Raw genomic sequence first — 24,832 nt, forward strand, 5'->3', positions numbered from 1 at the left:
ATGCCACATTGAGGTTTATATTCAAAGGTATTTAGACATCTAAATGATAAGGGTTTGAATACTGAGCTACTTATCTGGCTAGATTTTACCTGGATAAGTCATTATCTGGCTAACATCTAGCAGGATTTAAAAAAAATCCGGGGTATTCCAGGGTGTGTCTAAGTTATCCGGCTAACAGCCAAATTTCAGTTCTATCCAGCTAAGTAAACCAGATAACTTCAGACCTACTTCAGAACAGGACTAAAGTTATCTGGCCTCCTGTGGCCAGATAATTTTCTACTTAACCGGATTCCTTTCCTTCCCTCTCACTCTCCAAGTTTCATACACAGTCCTGCTGGGCTATGCAACTCCCACCCACCAAACCCTTCCTAAATTTGAATATAACATTCCAGGGTCTGCTGGTTGGGCCCCATTCCTGGTGTAGTATAAATATTACAATCAAGTGCCCCGCCCCACCCAGAATGCACTACTCATTCGCAGTCTCAATATCCTAGGCCGCACCCCATCACCCCAACACTAAAATTCCTTGCCGGGAGCAAGGTAAGCACTCACCCTCCCCTGGTGCTTCCACTGCAGATTCTGCCCTCATTACCCCAGCAGATGCCAGCATTAAAGAAAAGCAATTTAAGATAATCCATAGCTGAATGTCAGCTTCTGGATGGGATTACTTTAACCTGCTGAGTGTATGAAATGTGGAATAGCTGTGGGCTCTTTTATTCATGTGGCCAAGGTTGAAAGGATTTTGAACAGTGGTATTTAATCAAATTAGGAAAATTACAAGAGTTTGTGTTCAGTTTTGAGGAATTGCTGGCACTTTGAGGCACGAAGAAAGGTCTTTTCAGAGGAATAATAATGGCAGAAAATGTATCCTGCTGTCTCCAGTGGTAGCCAGGAAATATATAACCTTGCGACACAGCATGTGACACCTTGCTTCAAGGGGGGAATAAAGTGGAAATATGTTTTCATGTTGGAAATATTATATATAGAAAGAGCGAGGGAAAGGGGGAGAGAGAGAGAGAGAACTAAAATCAGGTAATATATAGGTCATGCAAAGTGCTCAGCAAACAGGCAAAAAAAAACATTCCAAAGGAATGAAGAAAAAGAGCACTAATGTAAATGATGAAACATCAATTAAAAATTAAATTTTTATTCAGTTCCCGCCGGCTGGGCAGGAGGAAGGCCCGGCTGTGGATAGTGATTAAAACAGCTCCGATTAAAATTTCAGTCGTGCAGCCGCCCAATAGGGGGATGGTCCCGCATCTAGAAACTTGTTCGTTCCCTATTGATTTAAGCACTTTTTCTTTGGCTGTCATAAGCAAATATTCAGGACATCTGAGATTGTTAACTTATGTCACCGTTCCAGGTCAATTCGTTTTTCCTATGAACATCGACTACACATTCAGCATTTCCTGTTCTTTTGTCTACAAAGATTTTGAGCTTTCACGTTCACAGTTGAATTTTAACTCCTTAACAGTCTAATTGGTGTTCAAAGCTTCTGCATATTTCTGGCTTCCTTCTCTTTTTTTCAAGATGAGGAGCCTATAAAACATTCTCGGGTGTTCCCTATGTCAGGGGGGTCCCCCTGAGGAAGCCGTTACTAGCGAAACAAGGGCCTTGTTGGGGCATTTGACATCATCCCTAGGAGGAACACCACATTGTTGTAGTTCCAAATCTAGTTTATGAATAAATAAAAATTAATTGCATTAGATGATACAGTAGGCATTTGATCTTGCATTTTTTGAGTAGTGTCTTTCATGGTTAGTGTTTTAAAAAACTGATAATATTTTGTATGCTTTTGTCCTAATTACAAATAGTTTTACAATGTTATAGATCATGTTATAATGTATTGAGCATTTAAGTTAGATTGAGCATGTTAAATGATACATAACACTTATAGCAAATTGATATTCTTTTTGTATGTAAGTATCTACCATTCTTATAGCCATTGAGCTGGTATTTACTGAACAAGATTTGTATAGGCAGGGACTGATTTATTTCTGTTAATTGCATATTTGAAAATAGGAATATATGCAAGGCTGATTTTGTGAGCCACATTTAGTAATATAAAAGTGCTCATTTATTTTAATTGTTTCAGAATAAAAATGTCATTTTTAATTAATGTTTCATCATTTACCTTAGTGCTCTTTTTCTTCATTCCTTTGGAATGTTTTTTTGGCCTATATATATATATACACACACTGCCATCTGAAAGTAAACCAAAATTATGTAGATCCTTCAAAATAGCTAGCTGAGAACATCAGTAACAGAGATCAGGTGTGAGTGGTGATTCCAATATATGCGGTATGGATGGATAAGTTGAAGTGAGGGAATCTGTGCACGGTTTGGGGAATTTAAAATGAGGAGTTGAGTCAGGAGAGCAGCTTTGGGCAGCCTCGAGGTCCATACTGAATGGGACAGGGAGAAGAAAGTTACCGGGGTAGTGGAGTAACCCGCTGAATATTCCCTGATAGCTTTAAACTGGCTCCCCTCTACAACCAGACACATCCGTCTAAAGCTGACTGGCTGTGGCTGAGCACCCCTGGAATACCTCCACCCACCTATTATCTGTCTGGAGGAGTTTTAGCCACCGTGAGAGGAGGAATGTTAAAAACTTGGGAAGAGCTGAACTGAGCCACTTCATAAAAAAAGTTCTTCCTTTCTGATTTTATGCATTTCATCAATAATTTGAAAGTTGCATTTTCTATTCATTCTTGTTAACAAAAACAGTATTTAAAAAAAAAAAAAGGCTGATGAACAAATCTTGTTTTATTCATGTCTTCTTCTGATTCTGAAATGCAGGGAAGTCCTGGTTCAAGGCAGGCAACAGAAGGCTCCCAGACAAAGCCATAGGAATGAAAACACTAAGCAGCATGCAGCCCCTGACATGAGGGCTGCCAGCTGAAGTATGTCACTCCAGGGTTTCAGCAGTGAATAAACAGTGTCTTGGCTTTTGAAGAGCAGTTTCACCCTCTGCGAGTTATTTGACCCAGAATAAAGATTTCTTTCGAGCTAAGAACCAAAAGAATAATGTCAAATGGTACTGTTGAACTATCCTTGTGTGAATCTTTCTGTTCTCAAAGTGAATTTTGTCTTTCTCTCTCTCTTTCTTTATTCTGTGCAACTGATGTTCGTGCCCACTCATTAAAAAAAAAACCCCATGTTTATTTTTCAGTGTTTAAAGCTCTGTGCTAGGAATCAAGCAACAGCCAAGATATTTATTTCTTCATTTCATTTATATTCCACTTTTCAGCCTCTTCAATGCAGATGACATTTAGGTACTGTAGGCATTTCCCTGTGCCCAGGGGCCTTCCAAGCTAAGTTTTCTACCTGAAGCAATGAAGGGTGAAGTGACTTTCCCAAGGTCACAAGGAGCAGCATTTGGCTAACTTACTCAGCCAGATATCTGCTGAATGTGGAACACAAAGTTAGAATTCATTCATTCATTCATTCATTCATTGTGCGCTAAGTGAAAAAAAATACTTTCTCTGATTTGTTTTAAATATATAATATATAGAAACATAGAAACATAGAAATGACGGCAGAAAAATACCATATGGTCCATCCAGTCTGCCCTGCAAGCTTATGGTAGCACCAGCTGTACCATACAGGTCTCCCCCATAATACAAGTTACCCCCATACTTAGTTTCCCAAACCGTTAAAGTCAGGGCTCTTATTGGTTCCTTTCTGAGTCCACTTCCCCGGTAACTCTTGCTGTTTGTAGCAGAGAGCAAGGTACCTATTAACTTCTTAGAATATTCCCTAGTCCTAGTACTATTGGAAAGGGTAAATAACCATTGCCCATTTACCCATCCCACCCCACTCATTATTTTATAGACATCTTATCATATCTCCCCTCAGCCTTCTCTTCTCCAGGCTGAACTGCCCTAACCTCTTTAGCCTTTCCTCATAGGGGAGCTGTTACTTTCTGATCGCCCTTCTCTGTACCTTTTGTAATTCCACTATCGTTTTTGAGATGGGTCAAGCAGAACTACAAATATTCAAGGTGCGCTTATATCACGGATCGATACAGAGGCATTATGACATCCTCTGTTCTAATTTGAATTCTTTTCCTAATAATGCTTAACATTTTGTTTACTTTTTTTTTTACTCTCCGCCACACACTCGGTTGAGGATTTCAAAGTATTATCCATAATGACTCCAAGATTTTTCTTAGGTGATGTCGCTAATATGGAGCCCAGCATAGTGTACATATAGTCTGGATTATTCTTCCCTATGTGCGTCACTTTTTCTTGTTCACGTTTAAATTTAATCTGCCAATTGAACACCCAGTTCCCAGTCTTCCAATTGTTCACAACTGGCTCATGATCAAACAACTTTGAATAATTTTGTGTAATTTAGGGATTTCATCACTCCCTTTTCCAGATCATTTATAAATATATTAAAAAGCACCAGTCCCAGTACATATCCCTGGGGCACTCCACTTAAATAAATGACCATTCAGTCCTTTCTCTGTTTCTTAGGGTGTACAATCACAAATGTGAAAAACATGATGAATTAGGCCATTTATGGTTTATTCCAAAATGGCTTTTCACAAAATACTTAAAACTGTTTGGGTATGTTTTTATAATTGTTAAAAACTCGCTTCCACAAAACCTTTGTCCCCCTCCCGACCCCTCCACCTGATTCAGAAATGAAAACTCAGGGCCTGGGCCTACCCAGGACTTAGTCAAACCCAGCCAGACCCTTCCTCAGATTCCTATGACCCCCCCCCCCCATCCAATTTCCCAAAAAATTACCAGGGCTGGGGAATTCCTGAGCCCCCACTTATCTCTTCTAGGGGAGTCCCCCGTACCCCTGGTCCAAAGGGCAGGAACAATCCCCACTTGCTCCTCTCCTGTCTTGTGGTACATCGAGAAATGGCACTGGCTGCATGCACCATGAGGCAGGGCAGGAGTGAGTGGAAATTGCTCCTGGCCTTTGGACTAGGGGACCAGGAGATCCCCAGGGAAAGGTTAACTGGGGACCCAGGAATGCTCCAGCAAAATGGGGGACAGGTAGGGGGGTGGAGGGGCCCAGGAAGTTCCCGGCTAAGCCCAGCTCAATAGGCATGGGCCTTGAGTCTTCTTCTGTAGTGTAGGAGGGGAGAGTTGGGCGGGTTTGTGGAGGCGCGGAGGTCCTGGCTGGATTTTTTGGGAGTCAAAAGGCCTCGAACATGACTGTTTTGGTTCTTTTTGTTTTGTTTTGGTGGGGGTAAATTTTTTTTTTTGTTTGGTAACAAAATCAAATGAAAAAACCCACATTAAACTGAAAAACAAAAAAGCCAGAATGAAAAAACAAACCAAAAGGAATTATTTTTCCATGCACATTCCTAATGTTTCGTATCCTTTAGCCAGTTACCAACCCAGAATAGGACACTGCCTCCTATCCCATGACTTTTAAATTTCCTGAGGAGCCTCTCATGAAGGGCTTTATTTATTTATTTAATAATGTAGGGAGAATTGATATTCCACCTTTTGCCAACATTAGTCTCAAAGTGGATTTCAATAAAAATTAAGATGAACAGAGGTATTGAGTACCTTACAACTAATCACACAGAATGTGCAGTTGGTGAAGCAATGGGATCCAGTATGGGAAACCCACAGGGGAAAAGTTTAAGACCCAGTTGAGTCCTTGTTGTGTATAACACAGTCCTTGACGGGAGTTCTGGGCTGGAAGAAGCGAGCGAGTCTTAGAAGAAGGCCTGGGTAAAAAAGCACAGGGTTAGTGGTAGTTTGCTCCAAATGTTTGGTGTGTGGCAAGACAATCTGGCAGCAATCAGCAGAGGGGAAGAAAGGAGAGCTATTTGGGAGGACTGGACTCCCCTTCAGGGTGTGGAAGGGCACGGAGGTTGGGCAAGGTATTCAAGAGCTTGTCCATTCCAGCGGTGCTGATCACACTGCAAGGCAGTACTAGAGGAGGGGCTGCACTGTCCTTTCAGTGCAGAAACTGCAGGGCACCATTTGGAAAATGTGGGCCTTCAGTTTTAAAATCTTACAGGATCTCTCATTTCAGGCTACAGAGAAAGCTGAACTTCCCCCAGAAAAGACACAAAAGCTACTGGGGAATGATTTCATCCTCAGAAGTGAAAAATCACTTGAGAGAATCACCAAAATACGGAGTAAGAAGGATGCTTTCTGCCCTTCAGTAGTATGGAGGGATGGTAGGTCTAAATGACTGGTTAGCTCTAAAGATAAGCACAGGGATACAGAGCTTGTCACCTCTCTGACTGAAGAGTTCAGGGGACGGGCCCAGGGATACAAAGTCTGTCACCTCTAGGACTGGAGGGCTCAAAAGACAGAAGCAGGGTTACAGAACCAGAGCCTGCCACCTCCAGAACTAGAAGACTCAGGGGTCGGGCACAGGGACACAGAGCCTGCCACCCCCAAGACCAAAAGTCTCAGGGTACAGGCACAGGGACACAATGCCTGCCACCTCCAGGATCAGAAGGCTCAGGGTACAGGCACAGGGACACAATGCCTGCCACCTCTAGGACCGGAAGGCTCAGGGTACAGGCACAGGGACACAATGCCTGCCACCTCTAGGACCGGAAGGCTCAGGGTACAGGCACAGGGACACAATGCCTGCCACCTCTAGGACCGGAAGGCTCAGGGTACAGGCACAGGGACACAATGCCTGCCACCTCCAGGATCAGAAGGCTCAGGGGACAGGCACAGTGACCCAGAGCCTGTCACCGAGTAACCTTTGCCCATGAATTTGTTAACCTCTTTTTAAAAAAATCTAACAGATTTGTAAGACAAGGCTGCGCTTTGCTAAATCCATTTTGTCTCCACCCCATTAGTTTGTGTTTATCCAGATGGCAAGAAATTTTTTTAAGAAAAAATCCCAAAGGTGAAAACAACACCAACAGTAATGATATCACAAAAAATATTAAAAAGGTGATCCTCTATATTTACTTAAGACATTTTTATGTTACTTTTATCTACAATTTGTGAAAACCGGTGTACCTCTATCAACACTGCGTACGCAGGAAGGTTGCACTCCAAAGAGATTCCTTCATCCAGTCATAGCTCTCCGTAAAGACACTCGTACAATTTGTTCATTTTTAATGATGAGAGTGCTTCCCAAAAATATCAATATTGATTATCCATATATTATAGCTTAGTCATTATTCACAATAACAAATGTTCTCAAACATAATATTATAATCATTATTACCAGTGGCAGGTGTGCTCAACCGTAATATTCCCCAAAACTTCCCAACAAGGGGCCCTTGTTTCACCAGGAAATTGGCAATCTCAGGGGGAAATCTTAACAGAAAGGTTCCTACCATTATTAGTATGTACAGTACTTCAAAATATCAGTTACCAACTGTAAATTTGTCAAGTAACATTGAACTCTAAATCTATTAAATAATATTCAGTTCTGTATTAATGATTTCAACTTATCTAGCAAATGACAGACAGGGAAACCTTTCGTTTGATGTAACTCGCAACCAGGAGTCATTTAAGGAACCTTCAAATACAATTCAATACCGCTGAATGATGATCTTAATTTATCTTGCAGAAAGCGAAAAAAAAAACCCTTCAGATAAAATTCAATAATGATGAATGATGAACTTAACTGATCTTGCAGAAAACAGAGAAATACTTTTTTCCTTAAAGTTGTTATCATTGAATAATGATCACAACTTGTATTGCAAAAACAGAAAGAGAAACCTTGCATTTAGTATGGCTTTTATCTGGAGTGACTTGAAATGCTTCCAGATATATAAATCATGGAACTTACGTATTCACAAACTGAAATACTTGACGTGCATATTTTCAGTATTTAAAAGAATAACCAAGTCCATAAAAACCATTCATCAATATAAACTCACCCGTTTAGAATGGCGTGCTCACGTCTCTACACTACCGCAGAGTTAAGTTAAGCCAAACCTCTTCAGATCACGTGGTGTTACAGATATAACTGAATAATAATTTTGTTCCTCAGAATAGCTTCTACCCTTGTACATGGCACTGACAGCCTCACTGTTCTGTAGTTTCCCAGATCACTACATTGGCCACCCTCTAATCCTCAGGTACCATAACTGACTTTAGTGAGGGGGAATGAAGAAAAGTAGATCTATATACAGACAACAACCAATTATTTAGTCTGGGTAAACAAATAAGCATGGGTATAGCTTGTTTATTGCGGCGGTTACTACCCCTAACAAATTAAGCTAGATATTTCACTTAGAGGCAATTCCAACACTGCTCTCTACATTAATGGTGGGGGTGGAAGGGAAATAGAATCAAAAGGTTACTAAGAGCCAAGAGTAACAGATAAGAATGAGAAAAAAAAAAGTGCAAAACTTGCTGGGCAGATTGGATGGGCCGTTTGGTTTTCTTCTGCAGTCATTTCTATAAGAACATAAGAATATAAGAAAATGAGCCCCCACTTATCTCTGGACACATTCTGGTAATTCAGAAGAATTGAATCAAATCACGGTGAACTAAAGTGTAAGAAATCATTGGGGTTGGATAGTATACATCCCAGAATTCTGAAAGAAAGCAAAAATGAAATTACAGACTAGTAATCTCTAACATAGAAACATTAGCAATGGTAACATGGAATAGACTTCGTTTTTGGGTACTTGCCAGGTTCTTATGGCCTGGATTAGCCACTGTTGGAAACAGGATGCTGGGCTTGATGGACCCTTAGTCTGACCCAGTATGGCATTTTCTTATGTTCTTATGTTCTTATGTCTCTATGTCTCTGTGTTACTATGTCTATTATACTGCATCACTATATCTCTGTGTCTCTGTCACTGTGTCTGTATGTCTCTGTTGTACTATCACTATAACTCTGTGTCTCTGTGTCTCTGTGTCACTATGTCTATATTGTACTGTGTAACTATATCTCTAGGTCTCAGTTACTGTGTCTCTATGTCTCTATTATACTACATCACTATATCTCTGTGTCTCTATCACTGTGTCTGTATGTCTCTGTTGTACTATCACTATGTTTCTGTGTCTCTGTCACTGTGTCTGTATGTCTCTGTGTTACTGTGTCACTATGTCTATATTGTACTGTGTAACTATATCTCTAGGTCTCAGTTACTGTGACTCTATGTCTCTATGTTACTATGTCTCTATTATACTGCATCACTATATCTCTGTGTCTTTGTCACTGTGTCTGTATGTCTCTATTGTACTGTCAATATGTCTATGTCACTGTGTCTGTATGTCTCTATTGTACTGTTACTATATCTCTGTGTCTCTGTCACTGTGTCACTATGTCTATATTGTACTGTGTCACTATATCTCTGTCACTGTGTCTCTATGTCTCTGTGCCTGTATGTCTCTATTATACTGTGTCACTATATCGCTGTGTCTCTGTCACTGTGTGTCTCTATTGTACTGTCACTATGGGCCTCATTTTCCAATATCGCATTGGTAACGCATTAGGGGGCGTTACCAATGCAAATGAGGCTTCTTTCGTGCAGTGGGGAAACATCGCGTGCGGTGATGTTTTCGCCATTCGCGAAAACATTAGCGCAATTCACGATGTTTTCCCAGTGTGCGATGATTCTTTGGGTGTTTGAGCCTTACTATAGTGCCTATGCCCTAGACAGGTATTTTAATCCCTATGGGAGGGCCACCTACTAACTCGGGGTGGGGATTAGGTATGAGCGTCGGGGGTTGGGGGCCACTTTCGCATTCCACATGAGACCTACGGAAAGAACAGAGCTTGTTGTTGCAAGCTAGGTGGAGAGAATGTAGCCCAAATCTCTTCTTGGAGTGAGTTTCCTCACTCCGACGGCCAGCAAATCTTTACTAGAGACCACTGTTCTTTCCATAGGTCTCATGTGGAATGCGAAAGTGGCCCCCAACCCCCGACGCTCATACCTAATCCCCACCCCGAGTTAGTAGGTGGCCCTCTCATAGGGATTAAAATACCTGTCTAGGGCATAGGCACTATAGTAAGGCACTCTCTTTCTCTCTCTCTCTCTCACTCTCACTCAAAACAGGCTGTCTGGAACTATAAACTGCTTGGAAAATGAGGCTCTGTGTTACTATGTCTATATTGTACTGTGTAACTAGGTCTCAGTTACTGTGTCTATATTGCACTGTATGTCTCTATTGTTCTGTCACTGTGTCTGTATGTCTCTATTGTTCTGTCACTCTATCCCTATCTCTTTGTCCTTAGTGAGCCTTTTACTTGCTGCTCACTGCAGAAGATCTTTTCATCTGTTAAATTTGAGATGGGAGGTCAGTGGAATATTAAAAAAAAATAAATAAAAAGCAATCCATATCTGTCTAAACCCAACTCATAGAAAGGAAGGCCAACATGAAATCGGATGTTGAATATTGTGCTTGAAAAATATCTCCTCTAAGCATGGCTTCAAGGTGAATTCTGCAGTCACTTCCTCAAATAAAGGATGGGGAGCTCTGGCTTGGCATTTCATTCCAGTTATGCTTCCAGGACTAAATCCTCATTTATTTGTGTAGCTTTTCTACCATGCTCCTTAAATTGTGCTCTGCATAGAGTGATTTATGAGGAAAAATAAATAAATTGCCTGGAATAGGGAAGAAATAGAAAGACATTTATAAAGCCACCTGTCTACAAGTTCACATTGACAACTAGATTGCTCTGTATTCAGAGGCAGCAGAGATGTTTTCTGAGAGAGCTCACACTTTCACTGAAAAAATATGGACCCAAATCATAGTTTGAGTGTATTGTAATTCACTGAAATACTGTAAACTCTTAAATCCTGCCGATTCACAGGCATGGTTTAAACAGATCGCTTTCCTCTAGTCAATACATTTTATGAAGATATTCTTTAGCCAGTAGCTTCAGCTGGTGATTCAGGCGTGCCACTGGCAGCCGTAACACCGTCTCAGATCTTAGTTCCTGCATTCCAGCCAAGCCTTCGGAAAGTACTTCAGCACAAGGACATCGAAGACTCAAAAGGTACTTCAGACACATCCAACAACCTTGATTTCCTCTCTCACTAAGGACAGAAAAAGAGGTAAGTACCTTAAACAGTAGAAACTACACTTCTCATTGCTCCTGAAAGTTTCAGGAGGTGACCCTCTTCGCTGATTCCCCGCAGGTACTTGTAACCTGCAGCAGGGCCTCTGCTTATTGTCAGCTCCCAGTGGCAGGGCTGCAGCAGCTGGAACAGGAGTCAGGGACACCTTCAAGCAGCAGAGAGGGCTGGAGTAGATGAATTTCTCTCGCTCCAACAGGTCCTCTTGCACATAACATCTCAACTTAGGAAGGAGGGGCATAAAGCAGGCAATAAGGGAACACTTAGGTCATTCCTACCCCCCTCAGTTATGTTGTTGAATGCAAGAAGAAGAAACTGTTCTAGGACTGCTGATACCATGGTTTGTTTTCCACTCTGGGTCCATAGTAAAACTACGGACTTATCAGGACTTTATTTTTTGGAGACATGGATTCTAATGATTCAGCTTTATTTTTCCTTTTAGAAGACACTTATATGGCACTGCTTGAGGAAACAGACAGAAATTTAGAGAAAATAAGCATGTAAGTTATCTTTTAAAACAATTTATATAGCTCGTGATAGCGTCTTCAGGTTAGAATAATGGTGCAAAACTCCTGAGGCAGGTTTGACAAGAGCTGGAGTGTTTGGAAGTCTCTCTGACTGCTCGCAGCTGAAGGAGGGTTTTCAATAGGTCACCCTACCCAGGCTTCAGACTTCCTGCTTGTCACTCTGGTAGGCATGACACACCCTCACTCAAGGAGATGGTTGCTGAGCTCTGCTGGGTCCATTAAGCTTTACAGTTTATTCAAAGTCCTCTATCTGGTAGATAAGACTGCATGCAACCACTGTGATTGTGTCGCCTGCAGCCAGGACCTTACCATCAAGAATGGATGAACAACAAGATGATGAGTCCCTTGGAAGGAAATGAAGGTCCCGGTCCCTTTCTCAGCAAGCTTCCAGATTAGCCTGCCCCCCACATTGTCTGCCATTGGTCGACCCCAGTGACATAGTGAGGGCAAAGGGCCGTCAGCACCATGTTAACTATTGGCAGCCGACAGCCCAAGTCCAGGAGATCGCTCCCGGACCCCTACTGGACCCCCGCTGGACCACCAGGGACTTTTGGCAGGTCTTGGGGGGGGTCAGGAGGGTGGGGGGTTGTAGTAAATTAATTTGGCAGGTCTTGGGGGGCGTCAGGAGAGTAGGGGGTTGTAGTAAATTAATTTGGTAGGTCTTGTATGGCTCTCACGGAATTACATTTTAAAATATGTGGCGTTCATGGCTCTCTCAGCCAAAAAGGTTCCCGACCCCTACTCTATCCCAATCACGGAGCTCATACATCCCTCACAATATCTAGAACTCCATCCATTAGGGCCATTTGAGGAAGCAATGAAAGTTAAAGCAGTCTCTCTATCTCTCTTACAACACTTTCAACACTTGTATGCATTTATTCAAAACCTGGAAAGCTTAAGAGGTGAAAAGATTTGTATTTTATACTTAAAATGTTTGTCTCTCCAAATCCAAACTCAAGGTGAGTTACAACCAGGTACAGTAAGTAGTTCCCTGCACCAGAATGCTTTGCAATCTATGGGCCTGATTCACTAAGGCTTTTGCCATTTTGTGTCTAGGGGAACGTTTAGTACATGAAGTTTAAGTTTGTATCTGAGGCAATGGAAGGTGGCGTGACTTCCAAGGTCACAAGGTGCATCAGTGAGAGAAGCAGGATTTGAATACATAGGATTGCAATGAAGGCAAAGGCGTTGCTGGTGGAATATTTTAATATGACTGATAAAGAGTGCACCATCCAATCTGCAGAAACAGAGAGGTCCTGGACTCCCTTCAAGGGTTGGTTTTTTTTTCAGGCAAATGGTCACAGAACCCATGAAGGAGGGGACAATGCTAGATCTGATATTTATAAATGGAGAAAATGTTTCTAATGTCCAAGTAGATGGCCACCTGACATGCAGTGATCATAAGTTAGCATGAAATTAATATAGCAAGGGATCATACAAAAGTCAAAGCCCTGGTCTGCAGGAGAACCAACCTTGTTAAAATGAGAGAGTAACTTAAGGAAAGGCTGGCAGGGTGAGAAGTTTTGTGAAGCAGAAGAGTGGGCTACAGTAAGGACAACTAATCTTCCTGTTAGGAAAGTAGGAAAAGTAAAAGAGAAAAAGGACACTGGTTTGGTTTTCCAAAGAGGTGGCTGAAAAAGGTAAGGGCATAAAGTTTAGCATTCAAAAAGATACAAAGGATCTCAGAAACAGGAACAGTGAAGAATATCTGGTAAAACTGAAAGAAGCAAGAAAAGTAGTTATGACAGTGAAGACAAAGGGCTGGATTTTCCAAACTATCGCGGCTCTGTGAATTCGGCAGTACCAGGGGATGGGGGGCGAAGCGGGGGGCGGGCCGGCTTTCGCACCCAATAGCACCACCGTGAAAGATGGTGCTATTGGGCGCGCTACTGGCAGCGATAAGGTGTCCTACCTGTTTGCCGTCAGCGAAGTCATCGTGGAGTCGGCCCCAACGCCACCCCGACTCCTCCCCTTCCGGTGCGGACTCCGCCCTGACTCCGCCCCGATCTAGGTATCGCACGCGTGCAATCCCTTTAGAAAATGACCCCCAAAAGCAGAAGAAAGGATAGCTAAGATGGTAAATAAAGCAAGATTGCAAGACTTTTTCAGGTACATCAGTGAAACGAAAAAGTGCAGAGGTAGGATTAAAAGACTGGCAGGAGGACAGGAGGATGGTGTACAGGGCGATGAGGAACATAAGAACATAAGAATTGCCATACTGGGTCAGACCAAGGGTCCATCAAGCCCAGCATCCTGTTTCCAGCAGAGGCCAAACCAGGCTGGAAGCCGCTGGAAGCCGCCGGCTGCCCCCTCCGGAGGACGGCAGAGAAGGCTGAAAGGGCAGAAAGGGCTGAAAAAGAAACAAAAAGTAAGTTGGTTACACTTATTCACATATTTTACTGTAAAATATTTTTTACATGTCGAGTCGCTTCGGGAGGAGGGGATTTTAGGTTTTTAGGTTTTCTTTTGGGGGAAGTTTGCCGTCTACCCTTACCCATGCCTCTAACGCAGGGGTAGGGGTAGGCGGTAAATTAGCAGGTTAAACGCGCGGCTAAACTGCAGGTTAAAAAGGCGATAGTCAGGGCACGCGTTACTGAATGGGGGGGAATAGCTAATCCGATCGTTTACATCTCATATACATGCCGCGGGCGGAAGGGGTTACTCGTTGATTTAAAGAGGCGGTAAGAATGGGTTAAAGGGGATAGTGAATCGCGGGTTGGACTAACGCAGCCAAATTGTGAGTAGAAGGCGGGTTAGAAGCAGGGTAACCGCGGCCGCACTTTACTGTATTGACCTGAATGTGTCTTCATTTCATCAGGAATTCCTTTCGCCTTGTCCAGGCAAACTATTTAGTCTCCAGCTACCATCCAGGGCACCCTGTACCACAAAAGTTACAGCAGTCTGGCTACACACTCCTTAGATAGACTCTTCAGTCACTTTTCTGCTAGACTTGCTAACTGGCTCCATTTTTTTAGGACAGGTTGATCCAACCTGGTTTTACCCCTGTTGCATGCAGGGACTTGTAGGTCAAGCTCCCTATTGAATTCCCTAATGAAAGCAAATGTATAAAGACTACAAGTCCCTGCATGCAGTGAGGTAAAACCAGGATTGGGTCAAAATGTCCTGAAGATTTGGAGCCAGTTGTCCACGCTAGTGCCACTACCACCCCCTCTGGGGTGTATAAAGTGCCTGCATTTGTCCCTGTCAACCAAGACAAATTGATAAGTGGCTTTTCTTATAGCCATCAACTAGCATAGTGAAGAAGACCTCTTTCCTGCCCCTCCAAATTAACATGTGTGGTCTGCTATCTATGTCCCAATGCAAGTTCTGCAAACTGGAAACGATCAAGTCATGCATGTAGTATGTTTCCCATACTACCCATTACTTGTCCCACAGCAACAAAATGGTAGGGGAGGGAGACTTTTGTTATTCAGTTTGATCTTCTGGCATACAAAATTGGGGTAATTGTGCTGATAATTACTTTGCAAACCATTTTCCTTACAAAGAAGATGCATGACAGAGAAAATGCAGTTGTTGAGGGAATCCTGAAAATAATGCATGCCTCTTAGTAAATAAGCAGCCAAAGCCCCTGGCACCATTCTAATGATGACAAACTAATTGTTGTTCAGAGAGCACATCAGCATTACACTGACTCCAAAACTAAGGAGACGACTTCTGTATTATTTCAGTAAGTTCTTGGGTTGTAAATTGGCTTCTTCTCCCCTGACAGACAATAACTGATCTGTAACATTAAAAGTACCTTCAAATGGCTAGAAGGTTAAATTGCAAAAGCGTTCTGCTGTTTTCTGTCCTCCAAAGCCCTTTAATAAGAGGTAAACCAATCTACCAGAAATTTCAAGTAATCAAGAGAACCATTTTACTGAGGAATAAAAAATGAGTCACCTCCAATTGCAACACTGCTTATATTCTGTTTGTCCTTGTGTTCCCTCCTGCGGGTACCAGAAAGGAAAAGTAGAGTTCTAATGTGAATTATAGGCAGATGCAGACAAGCAGGCTGTTCCTCAGTAACTGAAGTTAATGTTTGGGAGGGACAGCACCAGAATGAAGGCAGTGAAATATGAAAACCCATCATTTCTCCACTGAACAAGTAAAGCATGGGCAGTAACAGTGCAAGCTTCTCTTTCTCACACACACACACACACACACACTCACACTAACCCTACACAGGACAGGCAAAGCACGGGCAAGCTTCCATCACACAGAAACACATACACACAGAGACACACACGCTGTCCCACCACAGGACAGGTAAAGCAGGCACAAGCTTCCATCACACAGACACACACTGTTCCTCCACAGAACAGGTACAGTACAAGCAGCAGCAATGCAAGCTTCACACACACATACACGTACTCACGACAGGCAAAGTGTAGGCAAACTTTCATCACACAGACACACACTATCCCTATCCCTCCACAAGACAAGTACAGCTCAAGCAGCAGCAATGCAAGCTTCACACACGCGCGCACACACACACACACACACACACACACACACACACTGTCCCATTACAGGACAGGTAAAGCACGAGGAAGCTTCCATCACATAGGCACACAGAAATACACTATCCCTCCACAGAACAGGTACAGCACAGGCAGCAGCAGTGCAAGCATCACACACACACACATCACAGGTAAAGCATGGGCAAGCTTCCATCACACACACACACACACACACACACACACACTGTCCCATTACAGGACAGGTAAAGCACGAGGAAGCTTCCATCACATAGGCACACAGAAATACACTATCCCTCCACAGAACAGGTACAGCACAGGCAGCAGCAATGCAAGCATCACACACACACAAAGCTTGCCCATGCTTTACCTGTGTGTGTGTGTGATGCAAGCATCACACACACACACAGGTAAAGCATGGGCAAGCTTCCATCACACAGACACACACCGTCCCGCCACAAAACAAGTACAGTACAGGCAGCAGCAATGCAAGCTTCACACGCACACACACACACACACACTGCCCACCACAACACAGGTACAGCAGAAGCATCAGCTGTGCTTCTCCAATAACCCTCAACCTTGTTCCAGAGGAATTATATCTAGCTATGAGACAATACTTTATGTTCCATGCTGGACTAATTCTTCTCCCCTCTTCTAAGCCTAATAAAAAATAAATTCCATTTGTAGTGATAATTTTTGTTATGAAGAGAGAAAGAAAAAACAGTGCATGGGAACTGAAGCGAGATTATTCTCCTGCAGCAGGTCAGTGTTGGTAATGCAGAGTTCTTGGTTAACAGGAGTCATTCTGCAGTGGGTTTGGAACTTGCTCTTGTTATTGAACAGAATTTGAAGCCTGAAAAATAAAGGCAGTATGAGACATCTACCTGGGGCCTATTTGGAGAGCAGAGCAGCTAAGATAAGCAGCTAAGTTTCAGCTGCCATCTTAAACCTCCGGGCATAAGCCAGCTAACTGAATCTATGTTTGCATTCAAGCTGCCTAGGTTTGGCCAGCTGAATTACCCAACTAGTGCTTAAAAATTCAACTGCAGCCAGCTAATGACTTATCGGTTCTAGCCCACATGATCATATAACTCCTCACCTTTATTCTCTGCATTGGCTTCCAGTATCCTGGTGTAATAAATTTAAATTTTTACTTTTGGTTTTCAAATTATTACATTTTAACAACTCTCCACGGATAACTTCTGTCCTAAAATGTAACGTTCCTCCACCAACGCTATGGTCTGCTAAATGGTACTTGTTGCAAGTTCCATCCTTTTGAGCAATCCATCCAAAAGAAGCACACGATCAATCATTCTCCATAATAGGCCCGCAACTCTGGAATGATCTACCAGAAACCCTAAGCTCTTTAACCTGTATTTCTACCTTTAAAAAAAGCTCTAAAAACCTATTTATTGAAAATACCTTCAATTAATCATTTATTTAAATAGTCTTCTATTAGTTTATATTTTTGTATTTTATTTGATGTTGCTATATCTTTAGTTGCCCACTGTTTATTCTCATCTTATCTCATTCTTACTTTTTATTCTCTCATCCCTTTTTTTTATATAGATGGTCTCACAGGGGCATATGGTTATTTTTGGAAGAGCTTTTACAACAATGCCTTTAAGGTACTTAATGGTATCACAGAGGTATCCAGTTATTCTTTGAAGAGATTTAAAACAGCACTTTTAAAAATAGCACTTCTTATTTCTATTTATTGTTGTAGTCTTCTTGAATTTATAATATGAAGATGATTTATGATCTGTTAATGGCTTGGGTTTTTACATTTTTATGCATAATTTAACTGCATTATTTAACACATGCATGTCTTACAAAATGGCGACCTGCATCTGTGGTGTATAAAGACAGAATAAATTGACCCTGAAGAAGGCATAAGTTACCGAAACACGGGTCTGTCAGAAAGTCATTCTTTGTTTGAGGTGACCTAATATTCAGAATTTTCAGCTTGTATTCCAGAAGATATTTCTCATTTTTGATAAAGATAAGTAATTCTTTGAATCATAATTACAAATCTATGTGGGTTAAATTATTGAATATAATGGGTGTGTAAATATTGGATAACGACTGGTAAATGATTATGTATTAAATGTGCTATATTCTGATTCTGCTTGAATCCCATTGTGAGGAAAGAGGAAGCAGAATGAATCAAAAGCACATCTATATCTAATACCAGTTTTTTGAAGGTTAAAAAATAAAATAAAAAGATATATAAAATTGATATATTTCAATTTTCAACACCTTTTGTATTTTAGTTTTGTAGTGAGAATTGCATGTTGGCTTACTATATTTTTCTAACAGGGTCATTTATCAAAATGCATTATGGCATTAACGCACATGATATCGCCATAACACATGCGATAGTTATCGCAACGCATGGCGCAAATGCAAATTTGTAAAATTTATTCAAAGGGGTGGGATTGGGGAAGGGTTTGGGTGGGATCAATGAAAATGAAGGGTTTATTGCATGCTGCGATAATGTAATGCACACGATTGCATATGCTTCGCCCCTTCGCAAATTAAGACTTTGACACAAGATTTGTAAATAGTTACCTACTATTACATTGTTATATTGATTATACTGTCATAACTGTAAAATGCCGTCCTAGTTTTTTAGTTATTTATGAACTCCTATGTATGTATCTTTCCCTGCCTCTCTGTGCATCTAGCACCGTCTCGCTATCCTTTGCACGCTCTCTTCTCCCAATTTGCTGATCCATATTATTTTGTAATTGATTTTCTCTTTCTATTTCCCCCTGTTTTTGCATTGTAAACCGGCATGATGTCTGATGAATGTCGGTAAAAAAAAGCCTTAAATAAATAAAAATAAAATGTTTAACGCTGGAAATAGCAAACCTTTTTTCCTGGCGTTAAGTTGTGTGATATGCCCGAAATGCAATTTGCGATAAATATCACAAATTCTGTTTCGGGCATTTCTGGGCATGGAGAGGGGAGAGGAGGGGAGTGGAATGGAGTGGAATGAAGTAGAGTAGAGCAAGAGAGAGAGAGCTTCTGCCACACATAGTAGTCAACTATTTATATTGCTATAGGAGGGCCATCTAGTAACTCGAGGTGAGGATTTGTTGGTGGTCTAGGCTTTTGGGGCCATACAGACTATGAACAGCACAGTAGACCTCAGTGAAGATTTGATGTGGTTTGGAGTGAGGAAAGTCACACAAAGATGTGATTTCTACAATGTTCTCTCAACCTAGCTTGATGGACTCTCTACCAGGGCAACAACCAGAGGCTATTCCTTAATGATAACAGTTTATGGACTTCTCCTCTAGGAACTTATCCAAACCTTTTTTAAACCCAGCAATGAATTCCAGAACTTAATTGTGTGTTGAGTGAAAAATAATTTTCTGTGATTGGTTTTAAATGTGTTACTTGCTAACTTCATGGAGTGCCCCCTAGTTCTTGTATTATCTGAAAGAATAAATAACCGATTCACATTTACTCATTCTAGTCCTCTCATGATTTTATAGACCTCTATCATATCCCCTCTCAGCTGTCTCTTCTCCAAGCTAAATAACCTTTACCTCTTTAGCCTTTCCTCATAGGGGAACTGTTCCATCCCCTTTTATCATTTAGTAACCCTTTTCTGTACTTTCTCCAGTGCAACTACATCTTTTTTTGAAATGCAGTGACCAGAAATGCACACAGAATTCAAGGTGTGGTCTCACAATGGAGCGATTCAGAGGTATTGTGGCATTCTTCATTTGTTCACCATTCTTTTCCTAATAATTCCTAACATTCTGCTTGCTTTTTTGACTACCGCAGTACACTGAGCCGACGATTTCAATATATTGTCCACTATGATGCCTAGATCTGTTTCCTGGGTATTAACTCCTAACATGAAACCTAACATTGTTTAACTACATAATAGGTTATTTTTTCCTATACGCATCACCTTGCTCTTGTCCACATTAAATTTCATCTTCCATTTGGACACCCAATCTTCCAGTATCAAAAGATCCTCCAGCAATTTATCAATATCCACAATTGATTTAACTACTCTGAATAATTTTGTGTCATCTGCAAATTTGATCTCCTCACTCATTGTACCTCTTTCCAGATCATTTATAAATATATTAAAAAGCACTGGTCCAAGTACAGATCCCTGAGGCACTCCACTGTTTACCTCACTCCACTGAGAAAACTGATCATTAATCCTACTCTTGGTTTTCTGTCTTTTAACAAGTCTGCAGTCCACAAAAGTACATTGCCTGCTATCCTATGACTTTTTAATTTTCTTAGAAGCCTCTTATGGAGGACTTTGTCAAACGCTTTCTGAAAATCCAAATACACTGCATCTACTTACTTGTTTATTAACCCTTTCAAAAAATGTAGCAAATTTGTGAGGCAAGACTTCCCTTGGGTACATCCATGCTGGCTATGTCCTAGTAAACCATGTCTATCTATATGTTCTGTGATTTAGTTTTTTAGAATAGTTTCCACAATTTTTCCCAGCAGTGAAGTCAAGCTCACTGGTCTATAGTTTCCCAGATCATCCCTGGATCCTTTCTTTAAATATCAGGGTTACATTGGCCACCTTCCAGTCTTCAAGTAAATTGGATGATTTTAATGACAGGTTGCAAATGACTAGTAAGAGATCTGAAATTTATTTTTTAGTTCTTTCAGAACCCTGGGGAGTATACTGTCTGGTCTGGGCAATTTGCTACACTTCAGTTTCTAGCCTACTAAATCTTCCAGGTTCACCATGATTTGGTTCAATTCATCTGAATCATCACCCGTGAAAACCATCTGAAGAACAGGAATCTCGCCAACATCTTCATTACTAAACACTGAAGCAAAGAATACATTTAGTCTTTCCGCGATGGCCTTATCTTCCCTAAGGGATAGATTTTACAAATTTGCGCACACGCGTACTTTTGTTTGCGCACCAGGCACAAACAAGAATACGCGGGATTTTAACAGATACTCGCGTAGCCGTGCATATCTGTTAAAATCCGGGATCGGCGCGCGCAAGGCTGTGCAAAATCGGCAGCCTGCGCGCGCGGAGCAGCGCAGCCTGCCTCCGTTCCCTCTGAGGCTGCTCCAAAATTGGAGCGGAATCGGAGGGAACATTCCTTCCACCCTCCACACCTTCCCCTCCCTTCCCCTACCTAACCCACCCCCCTCCCCAGCCCTACCTAAACCTCCCCTACCTTTGTTGCACAAGTTACGCCTGCCCGAGGCAGGTGTAACTTGCGCGCGCCGGGCCAGCCGCCGGCGCACAATTCCCAGGCCCAGGAGCCGTTTTGGAGGCCTCGGCCACACCCCCGAAACACCCCCGGGCCGGAACCATGCCCACGGCCCCACCTCCAAATGACGCGCCGCCGCAACACTCCCTCCCGAGGAAAGCCCCGGGACTTACGCGCGTCCCGGGGCTTGCGTTCGCCGCCGAGCCTACTCAACATAGGCTCGGCGCGTGCAGCGGGAACTTTGGGCAGGTTTTCGGGGGGGTACGCGTGTATCTTATACACGTACCCCTTTGAAAATTTGGCCCTAAGTGCCCCTTTAATCCCTCAAACATCTAACTGTCCAATCGACTCCCTCGCAGGCTTCCTGCTTCGGATACATTTTTAAAGCTTTTTATTGACTTTTTGCTTCTTTGGCCAATTTCTTTTCAAATTCTATCTTAGCCTGTCTTATCAGTATTTTACATGTAACTTGCCAATAATTATACTTTTTCTATTTTCTTCTATTTCCTTCTTCCAGTTTTTGAAGGAAGATTTTTTGGCTAAAATAGCCTTTTCCAGTTCACCTTTTAACTAAGCTGGCAGGTGTTTGGCCTTCGTTCCACCTTTCTTAATGCATGGAATACATCTGGATTGTACTTCTGAGATGGTATTTTTAAACAATATCCACGCCTGTGAATACTCTTAACCTTTGTAGCTGCACCTTTCAGTTTTTTTTCTATCTTCCTGATTTTATCAAAGTTCCTTTTTTGAAAGTTTAGTGCTAGAGCTGTAAATTTACTTATGGTCTCATTTCCAGTCATTAATTCAAATTGGACCATGTTATGATCACTATTGCCAAGTGGTCCCACCACCGTTACCTCTCTCACCAAATCTTGCGTTCCACTAAGAAGTTTCAGGAAATTTAAATTCTGAGTAAGAGGCACACCATTTCAAAACTTTGATTATTTATTTTTATGTATGTATTTATTTATTTATAGGTTTTTATATACTGCAGTATGGGCAGAGGACTGACCGTCAAAGCAGTTTACAATATAACATACATAATAAAACAAAGCATTTTACAATCAATACATTAAAACATCACTTTAAATATCACATAAAAATATATTAGATATAAAATGTGTATATTGGTCTGTTAACTGACCTGTAGGCTTTTTGTAATTTTTTGACCTATTATTCTATGTCTTTATAAAAGATGGATTGGGTTGCCAGAATTACTGTAGCCCCTGAGACCTCCATTTGAGGACGATCTTTTACTTCTATTCTCTGTATTAATAATACTGAGGCCAGATGTAAGCTCAGTTCAAAGATAATACTTTGCTTCCAGAAAGAGGGTGAAGCAAGGAGTTGAGACAAGATAATCTCTTAAAAGACTTCAAAGCTTAACACAGGAAGAAATTTTGTTGAAATGCAGACTATTTTCTCAAGCATTTCCTGTCAGCTTACATAAAAATGATATCAGCTTCACTCCTACACGATCAACTTGAAGGAGAGGGCTGTGATCTACTTTTTGGGTCTCTAATAGGTCTTGCAACAGTCTAGTGCAGTTTGGGAAATAATTAGGGAAGTATCCATTCATGGACAGCCCTCTCACTGTCAGAGCTGTAATGGATACCCTTGGTCCTGAGGTTTTATAGCAGAGCTCTGACATAGGCTCTGGGGGTATTATTTGGAAATCAGAGAGAGAGGTTGTATTTTCCTAAGTTGGATTTTGGCCCTACCTGGAGCCTCAGTAACCCTCCAGGATATGCCAAAGGGGCCCCATTGCTGTACTCTTCCCACACAGTGTAGAGTAGCTGCTCTGGCACTAATTTTGGAGATTTTGAACATTCATTTTAGAGGAGCCCTGCTGAAGGCCTGGACCTTTTGAGGCCCAGGGAATGGGGAACCCTGGGCTGAAGACGCCAGTGTTTGGGGAAGATCTGTCCAACAAAGGTGGGAACCCGTCGCAGCGGATTCCTGCAGTTATTTAAATTGGGGAAGAAGATTTGTTTTCCAGCATCTGGGAGGAAGTGTTTTCTTCCCCTCTTCCTGCCTATCAAGAGGACTGACAAGAACTGCAGTCTGCAAGGATTCCTACCACCAGGGATCCCACCAGAAGATTAATCTACTAATTGTGAGTAAAAAAATCTGGCGTCCACAAAGAGCCCTGAGGGATAGAGACATTAACTCTGTGCCAAGATAGACTTTTGTGCCATCGGGAGGGGTTTCCCATTCATCCAAGGGGGCCCGGCCCAGAGGGATCACTGCATAATCTAATCCATAAGTATGGATGGATCCCTGGCCGAATAAACACTAATGCACAGATAGAGGAGAAAAGATCTGTAATTAAGGGAGAAATTGCAGAGACTGTGGTGTGGGATGTACCATATTTAATTGTGCCATTCTACGAACCTGTATCAGTAAAGCATTATTTTGGATACTGCCTATGTGGTTTGTTTGGCACACAACACAGCAGAATGAGGGAGCTCCATCACAGCTCACTAGCCACCCCTTATTGGGACCGGAGAGGACTCCTTTCCACCCCTAGTCCAAAGGACCTACACCTTGGGATGGGAGGAGAAGTAAAAGTTAGCCAGGGTCCCTGCCTCCATACTCGACTTGTACATTAAGGAGGGGTTACATAGAGAGGGTCCCAAAGAAGTGAAACAGCATTTATTTTCAATTAAACTCTACAATGCAGGAACTCGCCATCCTCCTTCATTCTGTTAATTCAAATAAACTTACTCAAAGCCATCTCTTTGCTGAAATGGAACAGCAAAGCATCAAGGTCTGCTTGGGAATAATGCAGTAAAGAATGCCTTAAAGGCATAATCAGGAATTAAATGTCTCCTATGTGCAACTACCAAGAACTACCTGAGGGCAAACATTTCTTCAAAGACAAAAGTCTATGCACACCAAGATTTGCCTTCACGTAGGTTCCACCAAGTGCCACTTATAAAAATTCAAAGCAAAGGGGGCAGGGGAGGGCTCCTCCTTTTCCATAACTTTCATGCTGTAAGGACTGGCAAATCTTAAAAACAACTTTCTAACTGATTTCTTGTTGCCTCCCAGCTTACTACCGATGCTTCTGGATGAATGATCCCCAGGTTGCTTATTTCGTGACCCAACTGGATCCTTGGCAGGTTATGACCTAACTGAAAATGCTCTGGGAATCATTTGAGTGCTCTGATTTAAGGTACAGAAGGAACCTATGTACTAAAACTCAGGCAAGGGGAAAAAAAAGAAACAAACTAAGGGAGCTAAAATTCAGAAACTGTCTTCAACAGGACATAGACCGCATGCACTTTTTACCCATAGGTTGTGCACCACTTACCAAAGCAAAAGGACCCACGGACATTTACTTTGAAACGTTCCACAGTACAAAGCGCATGCGATCACTTGCACCTATTCTTTTTGAGAGGGAGAATTTTCTTGGAGAAGTACACATGAACATTTGAAAATGCAATTTACACTCATACCTTTCCTCCTCGACACAAACACCACCACCCCCTCCCCACCGGAACATCTCTGCTTAATTCCACAAAAGTACGTCATTGTGGGGCAACACAAACTTTTCGCCGCATTGAAAGATTAACCACCTCCGTCATAGCCCGCTTCACTGAA

This window comes from Rhinatrema bivittatum, chromosome 5 (assembly GCF_901001135.1).
Source record: "Rhinatrema bivittatum chromosome 5, aRhiBiv1.1, whole genome shotgun sequence".
Taxonomy (NCBI): domain Eukaryota; kingdom Metazoa; phylum Chordata; class Amphibia; order Gymnophiona; family Rhinatrematidae; genus Rhinatrema; species Rhinatrema bivittatum.